This window comes from Plectropomus leopardus, chromosome 14, assembly GCF_008729295.1.
Source record: "Plectropomus leopardus isolate mb chromosome 14, YSFRI_Pleo_2.0, whole genome shotgun sequence".
NCBI classification, from domain to species: domain Eukaryota; kingdom Metazoa; phylum Chordata; class Actinopteri; order Perciformes; family Serranidae; genus Plectropomus; species Plectropomus leopardus.
Genome location: NC_056476.1, coordinates 28,658,044 through 28,669,170, shown reverse-complemented (window position 1 = coordinate 28,669,170; position 11,127 = coordinate 28,658,044). Strand labels below are relative to the sequence as shown.

Below are 11,127 nucleotides of genomic sequence, written 5' to 3'. Positions count from 1 at the left end.
AGCTATTAAAAACATAGACAACATGACTGTTTGTTACACACAGGAGAGAACGATTCAAAATACTGCCACCAAAATGTTCAGAACAACTTTTAAGACAAAAAATCTGGATCTTAATATAATCACAGCAAGGACTATCTACATGGCTTTTTAAGAAACAGTGAGGTGAGAGAAATTTAAAACTGTTTTGTACTATACTGTAAACCTCAGAGCAATGCTGTGTGGGAGAGAAATTTAGGACGATTCTAAGGGCTCATGACTGACAGAGGCCCTAAAAAAAAATTAGAACATTAAGACGTTTTTTTGTTTTTTTTTTCCAACGGAAAAATATTAACTTGTCACTATTAAGAGATGACTTTACTTAGAATGTGCAAACTAATATTCAGGGTTTCTAAACACCCACAGATCCTCTGTATTGGAGACAAAGAGAGAGAGGGGATGACATGCAGCAAAGGACCATGAGTTGGAATCAAACCCGCCATCGCTGCAGCGAGGACATAACCTTTGTACAAAGAGTCTGCTCTATCAGGTGAGCTGCTGGATGCCCCTCTATGAAGATGGATTGAAATGTGTTTATATTTCTGGTTGAAATACCAACCCAAACCCTTGCAGAGGTGATGTACAAAGCAGTTTTTGACACCCTGTTATCCTTTATTTAATATGCCTTTATTGTGTAATCTCGGGGAAGCACAGTAATCTAACAAAGAAGGTTATCCAAAAGGTCTAGTATTTCCCCCTCCCTCATGACTGCCATTACACTGAAAAGGCGTGGCTCATAGTCAATAAGCTAAATCAGTATGGCCTACTCTACATATAACTTTATTTATATAGGTGGTAGGCCATTCTGATAGACATTTGTACCTATCAGAATGACCTACTCTGCATTTAACTCTGTTTGTACAGGTGGTAGGCCATTTTGATAGATATTTTTCCCTGACACAATGACCAAATCATCATTGAACTCTTTTTAGAGAGGTGGTAGGCCAACCTGATAGATATTGGGAATTGACAGCTTGGTGGTTTAGGTGAAAGAGGAGAGACATGCGCTGTAGGATTGAAATTGTTTTTGCGGATGCATTATGTCTACTACCTCAGATGAAAACACTGAAAAGCAGTGTGCACGCTCTCATTTGATAACATGGGTGCTAAAATAAAAAACGACACGCTCGGCGCTGCTCATGCTCTGATGATGCACGCTGTGTGAAACAGGACTATGGCCCAGTTAAGTTTCTTTACTTTCTTATACATCACTCGGCTGATAGCCAGAATTTAAATACAGTGGGTAAATAACGTAATGCTACACACTTTTGTACAGTATGTGGCAATGTGCACTCTAAAGCTGTTGCAAAAATCAAGAAAAGAAGAAGAAGAAGAAGTGGTGGACATCCTTTCGCAGAGGCAAGAATTGCACTTTTTGACAGTTTTGCATTGGGTTCATATTTAAGCTCCAGAGATATTTGTTTGAAAATCCAGCCAAGACCTGTGCTTTTTAAGACCCTCTAGTATTTCCCCATCCCCCATGACTGCCATTACACTAAAAAGGCTTGGTTCATAGTCAATAAGCCAATCACATGAAAAATACACATTACTCTACATCCCCGCCAGGAAAGAGAAAAGCATCATGTGTGCTGAGGGTGTTTGATCAGACCCAATTTAATCTTGTGTATGTCATGGACATCCTTTTGCAGAGGCAATGTCATAGTCCATGATGTTTTACCAAGACGTGATTATTGCTGGTTAAAAACTTAACTCAATACCCTACCCAGATGACTTGAAATATAGTCAGCTCTGGCAATTATTGCTGGTCTCTAAGAAGACTTACCATCTTGTTCTGAGGTTAGAAACTGAGTTTTGCATGGACACATATGGGTTGGACTCTGTCCACTACTGTAGGTTGCATTCATGATTTAGGTATTCATTCTGTCTTTGGGCAAGCAAATCTGTTTTGTCCTGGTAGAAAAGATAGTTCTGCGTTCATTGTCCTCAGATGAAGATGCGATGTACTATATTTACACCATATGAACCCCAAAGCATGTATCTTTCTGTTATATATGGATAATTTTTAAAAATGCACCCTAATAGAATCTATATGGGTGAGTTATATAAAATTCATCCTCCCTATTGTCATAATTCCTGAAAATAGCAACGGTGACCATAACTATTTTTGAACCAGGCCCTGAACATATTTATTTCTGCGGCTAATTTTGCCATTTTGACATGGGTGTTTATGGGAATGGAGGCGCTCCTGGAGCCAGCCTCAAGTGGCCTTTCAAGGAATTGCATTTTTGACAGTTTCGCACTGGCTTTGTATTTAAGCCCCGGAGGATTAATCCCTGCTTGGAATTAAGTACTTCCAGGAGACTGGAAGTATTGCATTACTTTTCAATTCTGTGTTTTCGTGAAGTGGATTCTAGTTAGTCTTTCTCCGTTATGAGAAGATCCGAAGATCCAGCCAAGACCTGTGCTTTTTCAGGCCCTCTGGTATTTCCCCATCCCCCACGACTGCCATTTCACTGAAAAGTCTTGGTTCATAGTCAATGAACCAATCACATGCAAAATTAGCATTACTCTACATCCCTGTCAGGCAAGAGAAAAGCACCATGTGTGCTGAGGGTGTTTCATCAGACCCAATTTAATCTTGTTTATACATGGACATTTTTTTGCAGAGGCAATGTCATTGTCCATGAAGTTTTACTAAAATGTGATTACTGCTGGTTGAAAACTTAACCCAGTAACCCGCCTAGATGACCTGAAATCTAGCCAGCTCTGGCAAATTTTGGTCGGTCTCTGAGAAGGCTTACCATCTTGTGCTAAGGTTAAAGCAAATGGCACTGCAAATAATTCAAGTAGCAGGAAATGCACATATCATTGCCACTACCTCAAAATTGTAAACAGGGATTATGCCTTTAGTTTGAGCCTGTTTTCTGATCAGTTGAACACACAGGCACAGGCAAGCCGTCTGCTGTAATTGGTAAGTGAGGAAATGAAGGTGAGAGGGCAGGACAGTAACAGTGCACAGAGGAGATGCAAAGAGGAGCAACGGGAGAAGAGGCATGGAGCTGAAGAAATACTGAGAAACAGTTGATAGTCTGGTAAATGTTTGAGTCAACAGATGGTGGACAATTCTGTGCATTTGTTGCTTATTTATTGTTAATTAGTTGTGTGCAAATGTGCCAGTTGTAAGCTAAAGCTAACGGCGGTGAGTCGCCTGATGACGGGCGCCATGTTTGACTGGAGAGGACTGTTCGTTTTTTTTTCCTGAGGAGGATTCATTACAGATGGCAAATTCAACACTTTGAAACATTTCAATACTTTAAAACCATTGCCTTGAAACGTTTTGAAATGTTTCAAAACTGGTTTTCTCTACATTGGCATCTGCTGGTGGAAGCTTGCATTGCACCCATTTATTATTGTTTTTATTGTAAGCTCCCTTTTCCCCAGCCCAAAAGCGTGTATAGCTATAGATATATTGTTATATGTATCTATATAAATCCATGTATATACACTTATATATATAATAAGTGTGTGTGTGTGTATCTATTTATACATATTATTATATGTATATATGTATGTATTTATCCGTCAACAACAACTCAGCTCAATTTGCACAAATCTCCCTCTCTTTCCTTGCCTCAACACAACACAAACACCCACATTTCCCGCAGTCTTTTAAAACTCTCTGTCAGGGTTTGGTATGGATCTGTTATAAATCGGTTTGGTACTGAACACTTGACGTTTCGAAACCCGTCTCGAGCTACATGCTGAAGCCGGAAGTGACGAAATGTATCTAAACAGTTCAGTCTTGGAAGTTAAATTTGCCATCTCTAGGATTCATCTCCGCTGCTGGCTGGTTTCATCTGACTGTTTTTCCTGGACTAACGCCAAATTGTGAGTTGAACTCTCTGCATTTTCTTGCTCTGCTGTGGAAAATTATTTTACAAAGTGACTTTCAGGCCTGTGGCATGCCTAAAAGTCATCGTCTGCCAGAAACTGATTGCCGTCCGCATAATACCTTTAAAGGGCCAATGCAATGCATAAAATGCAATTTCTTATTTGCCAAAAAGTGATTGCAGCTCTTATCTTACCACTGAAAGGCTGTTTCTGCCTCAAAATGACTTGATTTCATTCATAGTGATTATATTTGACAGATTATAGAAAAAGATGTGAGAGACTTGTGATAATGTTAGCTGTACCTGCTAAGCAAAGCAGGCTAAAAGTCAGCTTGTTGCTTGAATGTTTTGTATTGGAGCCAAGCCTGTGTCTGGTGGTATTTTTCTGAAAAGCTGACGATACTGACCATACTTGCTCAGTAATGTGTTTTAACCCTTTTTATCATCACAATCAATAGCATAAGCAAGCTTTAAAACTTTAAGCCTCCTTAGTTTAGTTTAGCTTAGCTGAATTTAGGTTATCTTAAGTCAAGCTAATATCGATCACTCCCTGCTGTATGACTGCAACTTCCCAACCCCAAAACAGTTTGATGCCTAAAGTCAGTCAAGTCAGTTTTATAGAGCCCATTATCACTAAACATGGTTTGCCTCAGAGGGCTTTACAGTGTACGACATCCCTCTGCCCTTAGACCCTCACATCACCCAAGGAAAAACTCCCGAAAAAGAACCCCTGTAACGGGGAAAAAAAAGAGGAAGAAACCTCAGGAAGAGCGGTAGAGGATGATGAGGGATCCCTCTTCCAGGATGGACAGACGAGCAATAGATGTCGTAATAGCAAATGAAATACAATCATGGCAAAAAAGGAAAGAGAAAGAGAGAGGGGAGGAGAGGGGGAGAGAGGCACAGCAATAATAGAAACAGATGCATGTCATATTACAATAATGGTAGGTGTGAAATTAGTAATTGCTCTCTATGATGATGTTGAGGGAGATGATAACAGTCTCATGCATATGTTGAAAGGGAGTTGTCCAAAGGCAAGATCACAGCATCGGTGCAACCAGGACCAGACCACATTCAGGGCAAGCGAGGGGCACAGTATCAGTACAGCCACAGCACGAGCACAACCAAAGGCAGGATCACAGCATCAGCACAGCTATCACCACGGTCAGGCACAGTCAAGGTTACGGCCAGGATCCAGGAAAACTAGGAAACAAGGGAGCAGGAATGCTCCCGAGAGGCAACAGTGCAATTCAACAGACCCAGGCTCTGTAATCGCGAGCCCCAGGTAGTGAGAGTACCACATGGCTATCACAGAGCTAAGCTAAGCTTGCAAACGGCAATGCAGTTAACAGACATGCATAAAGGAAGCCACAATTATAAACAAAGAAAAGGCCTTAACAAAAACTAAATGATTATAAGATAAAACAACTACACATTTAAGTTAACAATTAAAACTTAATATGTTAAATAAAAAAGAAAACAATTAACAAAAAATGGATAAACTAAAATGAAAAATTGAAAAAAAAACACTAAAGCAAAAAAAACAGATAAATTCAAACTAAATATATTTATTAAAAAAAGATACATTAATAATCTTGAATGAAAAATTGTCAAAAAAATAATAATAAATCAATGAACTAAATCGAAACATCAAAAAAACCAAACAAAAATATCATAAACTAAAACTAAATGTTTTCAAACACCACAAAAACAATTTTTTTTTCTACGAAAATTAGACTCTACTACTAAATTCTATTAAAACTAGCAGGCAAACACGCTTTAAGAAGGGTAGAGGAATTACAGTGTATGATATATTGTCATTTTTACCTTGCACGCCCACCTCCAGTCCCCCAAATCCCTCAGTGCTCTCAGCACCAAGGGTGGAAGCTGCAATGTCCTCAGTCGAGATCATATCTTCTGGCCTTGATGTTCCCATTTCTGCTTAACTTTTACGCTGTGTGGTGAGCGGTCATTTATCCCTCCTTTTCACATCCTAGAACCTTTTTCTGCATTTCAAGGCGGTTCTGGAGGTTCCAGAAAATGATGAAACCTGCACCGCCACGTCCTCCCATGCCTGCTTCCTTCTTTATCTTTGCTGCTTTTGGTGAATTTCTGCTGCTTCTGTAAGTTATTTGCTCCCACGCCATCACCTCACACATATGCAGATCAGTTAGGTGGCCATGCACCACACTTTGCTCCCAGATCATCCACCATTCAATTAGCAAAATGGATTTGGGCACACCCTAAAAGGATTTGTGATTAAGACCATGTGCTATAGACTGTCTGAACAGAATGAATTGGATAAATTGAACTGAAAAGCTGAGACTCTTGAGTCCAGTTTTATTCATGTGGGATGATGTTAGCCCCCATATTAGCCATTTTATGTAGTGTGACCAGTTTTAAAAGCTTGACCTATTTATTTATTTTTTTTTTTTTAAAAAAAAGACTATTGTGACATCTAGGGTATTCAAACCAAATGAAACTTTACGGCCAACAAACGAGAGACCTTGTGCGTACAGAGGATGTAGGTCCTCCTCATACTGTCTTCTGTAAGAAATGTTAACTTCATCTTTCCCTGAATAAGAACAAAATATGTTTTTTTTGCCCACGACAGTGCACTAAAAGAGGTAATGAAAATGTTCCTATTTAGGAAAAAATGAATAAACAAACAAACAAAAAATGTTCCAATTGCAATAAAAAAAGTATTCGTTTATATAAAGGACATTTTTTGTGATTATTAGTTACCATGAATACCTGATGTATCAAATATGATACAAAATTATTTCTATACATGCATGTTTTTTTTTTCAAAAGTTCTCTTTACATTTTGTTAAAAAGACCCATAAACACTTCACTTTAAAAGGAAATTGAATTTTCTGGCAGTTATTTCATGGTTGAGGCTTTGCATGGCTGAAATGGGCCAAGGTTCATTAAAGCTGGATGCTACACTTTGCATAGTGCAACTCAGTATCTTTCAAACTCGAACCCACAACTTTTCAGAAACAGCTTTATTGGCCAAGTATGCTTAGACAAACAAGGAATTTGGTTTCAGTTACCTTTGCTCTCAATGTAAATGAATTAAACATTAAACATAAAAATAAATAAATAAATAACAATAACAGAAAAACATAGTTTAAAATGTGCGTATTTACAAGCCCTAATTAAACAATTTTAGCTAAGCAGCAGACTTTCCAATAAAAAAAGTTATCTAAAAGCCAAAACTGAGATAACTGCTGACATTATCACAACTCATTTCTCAGACATTCAAAAGTCTCTTCTCCAGGAAGAGAGTGAATAATAAAACTGTCCACAAGATGAGTAGCTGTCAACATGACATGGAAACTGAATACATGGTTAAAATCTTGAGGTGCCCCTTCAAGGCTTGTGTTTAGTGATACAACACTGATGTCAAAACTTCTTTGCATTCAAACATGAATCAAGACAAAAATAAGGTAACCTAAGTTTTTATTGAACCCCAGAGGTGAAATTTTGCATTTAAACCAACACAAGACAAGAATGTGTGGGTAATTCTATGGAGGTAGCTTTTTGAACAGCAATTTCATGTTTCATTTGTATTTTTTTTTAACAACTAAAACATGGTCACATAACAGTTAACCACTTACCATTATAAATCAACATAAATTACAGCTTAATGTATTTTAATATTTTTATTACATTATATTAAAAAATGCTTGTTCTGCCTTTTCGTCACTGGTGTTACCGATGTTTTAGATGATAATTCAGGCTTCCTGGGATGTAATTGGACTATTTCATTTGCATATATAATCAAAGAAAGAAAAGGGCAATGACATTATTAAGACATTTTTTAAAATGAGTAACAATTTAGTTTAAATATGTATGCGTACAGTATTATAATGTGATGTTTTTCAATTTCTGTCATTCACATTTTTACATAACTTTAGAATTAATTGGCATTGAGTCTTCAAATTTGAAATATCATATCCTTAAAATGTTTACTAATGAATATTGCAACAGTTAGTAGATACAAAAAACAAATAAACTGGACAACTCTGATGCCAGAACACCAATATGCCATACAGTAACACCAGTGATGCACAGTAACACCAGTGACACATTGTGAAGGAAATGGCACATCAGAAGATGTTTCAAACAGATGTTATCAATTCATTAGTATTTCACCTCAAATAATTTCACATTTAATGACTTGTTTTATTGTTTTATTTATTTATTTTTAGGCTGCGATGAAGCCTAAAAATATGTATTTCATAACACAATATGCAAACATAAAATTCATTCATTCATGAACTTAGGAACCTAGGAATGAGTATGAAAGAGATGGCTGACTGAACAAATAATTCAAAAAAACAAAATGTTGTAACAGGGGTGATGATGCACCCAAACAAGTGAACATATAAAACAGAACATTTGTAGTGTGTGAGTATTTGTGTGTGTGTGCTTAATATAGCGGTATGTGAGTATGATTGTGCATGTGTTCGGTATAGTGTGTGTTTGGTATAGCAATGTATGCATATATTTGTTGTGTGTGATATGTAAAACTGCCACTTTCACACATTCATGTGTTCCTCCAAGTACTTCCAGATGTTGTGGCAAATTTGAACGGACCTTTTCTTCACTGGCAGTGGCGCTGGCATCAGACAAACAATTTGCTCATCCCCATACCAGTTGATATCTTCTCTTGGGCTTGGCCAGAAAAACTTGTTTACTCCATTCTTGTGCATGCACTTCACCTTGATATTATGTTCTTCGACTTCCAGTATAATGCTAGGGTATGGTTGTTCATCGTAGCTCACAATGCACCACTGTCCACTGTGCTGAGACTCAATTGCATCTGGTCGAAGTGGAGCTGAACTATCCGGGTTGGTGACATCTAGTTGATGTGGAGGTGAAAGGTCATGGGCTGGCATTGTCGGGAGAGTGACTGTTTGGAGTCCATAACATGGGCAGTCCCACACACCTTGAGCTGCTTGACAGACACAGCTTATGTCTCTATATTTTAGGATGCCAGGTGTGGTGCTTAATACCTGGTGCATTCGCATGGTTCCTTTTATAGTTACCAGAGGTACCTCAGACATCTCCTGTGCCTTTCTCTCTATCTCTTCCTCACTGACATAATGCAACTGTATTTGACTGCCAGAGTTCTTCAACTCCTTGTAGAAAGACATTGCATCTGTTATGTCTCTCCCATGATGGACCAAAAGGTCAGCTGACCTCTTTAGCGAGCCCCCTACTCCATCCGGAGCACCCTTACCATGTGCGGCCTCAAAAAAATTCCACGTAGTGCTCTGGAAGCCCTTCTTGTACGGCTTAGTGCCGACCATGTAAAAGTTTCCCTTCTGTTTATATTGCGAGGTAGGGACATCACTAAAGAAGTGAATATGTTGCACTGCAGGGTACTGGTCTTTCACCATATTGAGGATGGGGTCCAGGTGAGCCCAGCTAGCTGCTGGATCGTGTCTCCTGCTTGGTGAGATGGTGCAGAAGGAGATGAAGGGTTCCTCTGCCACATAGAGGACACCAGTGTGGAGCGTCACCTGATTGTGTGACCCCCCAAAGTGAACTGACTGGATCTCTGACGCATATTTGCAAGTATAGTTCTCAATAAAATCTATATGGATCAGGCAGTCATTAGTCAGGTTTTCTCGGAGGGTCCGGTAGATACTGTACTGCCATCTGATGTTGAACAGATGTCTCCTGAATTTAAAGAGTCTATCTTCAAATTCGGTCATCAGATCGTCTTCTTTTAGGGTTATGTCTTTTTTTACAGTGATGAAGCTGCCTTTCACTTCTTCACCTGCTTTGTCTGTCTTCTCCAGGCACCACTGCGTGAGAGACACCTCTGTGTTGGACTGGGATCTGCCATCTCCTCAAGATTGTTTGATGCTAAAAGACCAAGTTTGTGCATTTTGTCCACAATGAACTGCAAGTTCTCGTGAGTCTTGCACTGGCATGTTTCTCTGTCTCTCTCCTTTGGTGTCACAACCCAGAATGGTTTCTCCCTGCAGAAGAAGGAATAGGAGACTTGCCCATGCTCAGCAACAAATCTCCTGTGGAGGTTTTTCCGGGTATCATAAAGCAGTCTGCGCTGTTTCTTGATTTTCCTCAGTGTGATGGTGTTTTTCTTGCCAGGAGTTTGCCTGCTCACGTCATCTCTAAGGTAGAACTGTTTTACAGCTTTCTGCTTTCCAGTTTGTTTGGCGGCAAGGGGCTCGTGGCTTCAAGGCCTTGTATGAAAAACCAATGCTCTGCTCACACAACTTAATGAATTTGTATTTCCTGATGAGCTTTCCTGATAGTATATTTACAAATGCCTTTTTGTCTTTGTTGGCTTTGGCTGCTTTGTACTTTGCTCTTAGCTCCCCCAAGAGAGCATATTGGAAGATGAGAGTTTTCCTAGGACTGCCTTGTAGTGTAGCTCTTGCCTTCTTTCTTGGGCTGTCAATGTCTCGACCTTTACCCTGCAAACGGTGCCAACGTTTTTTGTATTTGTCGTGTAGTCTTTTGTGCTTTTCCAACTTCTCTTGCAACTCCTGATATTTTCTTCGCCATTTCTGTCCTTCTCTCCTGTGCACTCTCCGCCCTTGGATTTGTTGTCTGTAACACAGAAAGATGGAATTCAATGTAATAGTACTAGATTTCTAGTATAGCCGGTGTCACTTGTTGAAACAATAATACATCCTATAGTCATGTGACAAATATTGTGTAGACCTTCGTTTGTTTGGTAGGTGTGTGTGTGTGTGTGTGTGTGTGTGTGTGTGTCAGCTTGCTGTCTTAATTTTCACTTTGAACTTCTGGGTTCACTGTCTGGAGTGGGTGGAGGGGTCAACAGAGTTTTTCCTGTTCTGACTTTCTCTCTGTGCTTTGCCTGCCTGACCCGCCATTTCCTCCGCTCTTGTCTTTTCTCCCTTTCTGTGAGGTCCTTCACTCTCTTTCTTTTTTGAGTTTCTATATCATTTAAGTAAGTTTGTTGCGCTGTCTGTAGAGTCTTTGCTTTTCAGCAGCACTCAACTTTGCCATATCTATACAAAGGAAAGTCATATGGTTACTACGGTGGCTGACAAGTGCAAACGCGCTGCATATACAGACAGGCGCAGCAAATACAGAAACGCGCTGCAAATACAGAAACGCGCTGCATATAAGAAAACAGATGCAAAAGGAAAACGCTGCAAATACAGAAACGTGCTGCAATTAGAGAAACGCGCTGCATATCGGAAAACAGATGCAAAACGAAAACGCTACA

The 11,127-nt window shown here is 39.3% G+C and overlaps 2 non-coding genes across 2 annotated transcripts; both read left to right on the top strand.

Moving 5' to 3' along the window:
* Nucleotides 1-1,673: 1,673 nt before the first annotated feature.
* Nucleotides 1,674-1,814, top strand: LOC121954179. The gene has a single exon (XR_006106554.1). It is a non-coding gene; the product is annotated as a U4 spliceosomal RNA (small nuclear RNA).
* An 837-nt stretch (nt 1,815-2,651) lies between these two features.
* Nucleotides 2,652-2,791, top strand: LOC121954169. Its single transcript, XR_006106545.1, has one exon. It is a non-coding gene; the product is annotated as a U4 spliceosomal RNA (small nuclear RNA).
* The last annotated feature ends 8,336 nt before the right edge of the window (nt 2,792-11,127 follow it).